This window comes from Pteropus alecto, unplaced genomic scaffold, assembly GCF_000325575.1.
Source record: "Pteropus alecto unplaced genomic scaffold, ASM32557v1 scaffold121, whole genome shotgun sequence".
Classification (NCBI taxonomy): domain Eukaryota; kingdom Metazoa; phylum Chordata; class Mammalia; order Chiroptera; family Pteropodidae; genus Pteropus; species Pteropus alecto.
The window spans coordinates 13,919,677-13,922,778 of NW_006434369.1; the positions used below are offsets into that span (position 1 = coordinate 13,919,677).

General features: G+C 41.8%; 1 pseudogene; it reads right to left on the bottom strand.

The window, feature by feature from the left end:
• Positions 1 to 645: 645 nt before the first annotated feature.
• Positions 646 to 764, bottom strand: LOC112477756 (annotated as a pseudogene).
• Between the last annotated feature and the right edge of the window lie 2,338 nt (positions 765 to 3,102).

Here is a 3,102-nt window from a genome sequence, read left to right on the forward strand (position 1 = left end):
GGCAGGCAGCTTTTTTGAGAAAAAGATTGTGCTTGTTTGCCTTTAAAAAGGAACTAAAAATGCTCAGAGCATTTTGAGTGACTCATACCAGCCTGATGTATTTGTAAATATCTTTCCTTGGAGAGATTTAAACAGGAAGCCTGGAAAGTCTGTTTCCCCAGCACATTGCACTAGTGGTTGAATTCTGCTTCTGAGGAAAAGCAACAGATACATTGATTTTCAATCTCATTCGAGGTGGTACCCCCCAAACCATCAAAATTGCCCAGGAAGGAGGTGACAAAGTGAAATTTGGTGAAGGGCTCTGCTTACTCATGGTGAATTATAAAGAAAGAGTCCTCTTCCGTAGGTCGAAGACCACCTCCTTTGTGTAGCACCCACCCCCACCCCGTCCTTAATCTTATACTCATCCCATACAATGCTTGGGTCATTTTGGAACTTCAGGGTGCTTCTAGAGCCTTTTTCACTGCCTAAGTGAAAAATGTGAGTGAACAAAGCCATAACTACAAATGCCCCAAATGGAGTTACATAGCCTTATTTTACTTTCTCACTTTTCATTTAAGGCTTGCCTTGTTAATCTGCTTTGTATATACTATACGTTGGATATTTGTGTTTAATTTTCTGCCTCTTGTTTCTTTTTTTTTTTTATGCCTACAGCACCTGGTCTTCCTAGGTGGTCTCCCATCCAACTACTAACCAGGCCCGACCCTGGTTAGCTTCCGAGATCAGACGGGATTGGGCTTGTTCAGGGTGGCATGGCCATACTCTTGGTAATTCTTTAATGAATTTCTAAGTTCAAGTAGGTGGTAGTAAGTCAGACATATCATTTTGTGGAGCTGTCTGGTGGTAGAAGGCTGGTTAGGGCTAGGGTCTGAGAGGACACATGTATAAAATCTTCTAGGTTAGTGGGGACAGGGATGGCAGTCCGAGTGGCAAGGCAGACCTGGGCAGACAACAGGAATGAATGAATTGGTTGCAAAGGCTTTTCTTTCTCTCTCACCTGACTTCTCCCAAGTGCGAACATATTTTATATGACACTGTGAGTTAGGCAAAGTTGTGGTTTCTTCTCATTCTTCGTGTGATTTCCAGACATGACAGTCCTTCTCCTGGCAGGCTGAGTTATCTTTCCTCATGAGACTCTTGGATTGAATCAATTCCTATTTTTAAAAAAGAATTTTAAAAAGAAACAAAGAGAGAGGAAAAATAGAAACTTGTGGAAAAAAATCTGCATGTGGGGATGATGTTCATCTGTGGAAATGCTTTGTTTCCACATGAAATTAAGTCAAAGAGTTAGAGAGCAAGCAAGGACAGAACAGTTCTCCCCTTCTCTCCTCTCCTCTCCTCTCCTCTCCTCTCCTCTCCTCTCCTCTCCTCTCTTTTCCTCTCCTCTTCTTTTATTTGAAAGAATTGGACGTTTGCCCATCCAGACAAAGCTGGCTCAGGATGGAAAAGCTCAGAGAGGAAGCAGTGTGAGGAGACTGGAAATAGCAAGAATCCGGACACACTTTGGTTTTCAGTCCTTAATTTGGGAGAGGAAGAAGTCGTTTTTCTGCTCCTGGCCCAGATCTGGGTAGAAGGGTGTGCCATTCTCCCCTCTGGCTCTTGGGTGGCCTGGACAAGAGTCCATGAGCTGTCCTGCCACATGGCAGCTGGCACAAGCCTGCGCCCCCCTCTGCAGGCATACAGGCTCGCACTGTTAAGGATTAGGTGGAACATATGCATGTAAGATGCTTATGGCTTTTTCCAGACACAAGGCCACTTTCCAGCCTGAGAAGCAGCTTGGAGGAACCAGGGTAATTAGATGGAGTCTCATGCTGGGAGGGATGGAAAGCTAAGTGCTCAACTGAACCCAAACACTTTAATCACCTTCCTTTCCTCTGCTGCCTTCTCTCTTCTCATCCTGTTTTCTTTCTCGTTTCCTACTTTTCTTTTTTCTCCATCTGCTTCCTGTTCACTTTTTTCTTTCTCTATTTGTCCTCAACTTCTTTTTCTTGCATCTTTCTCCCTTTTGTTCTACTTTTTGCTTCCCTCTCATCTTTTCATTTCCTCCCTACTTTCTTTTACATTCATTGCAATATTCTTCGTGCTTCTTTGCACTTATTGCAACTTTTTTTCCCTTGATTTGTCAGCTGAAATGGATTGCGGTTCTCATGGAGACAAAATGTGTTATTGAAAACCAATGTATGCCTTTATATTGCTATAAAGAGATAGTGGTGTGAGAATACAAAAGGAATAAGTGCTACCATTGACTGAGTACTGCTCTTAATTTTTCTAACAGCCCAGCTGAGCTGCATGATGGTTTCTGTTTTCCAGGTTGGGAGACCGGCCTTAGCTACCAGTGTTGTACAAAATGTTAGAGTGTGAAGTTGAACCCAACTCTTCCAATTCCAAGGTTTCTCTTGCTTTATACAACCTTTTGGATAATGGATAAAGTAGCCACAAATGTTGGGTGGGGGAAGTGTTTCTGGTTCAGTCCAAACATCTAAAGCAATGTTCTCCAACTTTTGCATGTACCACAGTCAACCTGCTGGAGTGGGGCCTGAGAATGTGCATTTCTACAAGTGCTCAGGTGCTGCTGCTCTTGCTGGCCTGGCAACCACACTTTGAGAACCACTGGTTTAAAAGGCATTGACTTTAGAGTTAGGCGGCTAGTCAGAACTAAATCTCGGGTGGTAGGAAACATTTTCTAGACTCTGCTGTGAGTACAGAGTGTATAAGGGAAGTGTTTAAATAGTTTAACCTTGTCTTACTTCACAGAAGGCTTGAGAGTGAGTGCCTTAGAAAAGTATTCAGACTATAAAAATGAAAAAAGTTAAAGAAGTCAAATGAAGGAAAAATAAAGATAAGAGTTTAATACAAACAGTTGGAATACAATAAGAATACATTTTCCTCTTTGTCGGCAGAGCTATAGGGACTTCTCTTTATTTTCCTAGTTGATTGTGTCCTGTTATCATTTTGAGAAGAGGACCTTTGAATTTTATCCCTTGAATAAAATTCTTTTCTCAAACTGCCTCCCGACTTAGGAGAATGTCTCCTTATTTAGACAATTTAGAAGATATGAGTTGATTAATCTTTATCTTTTATAATCTGTAAAAACTGGCAAAA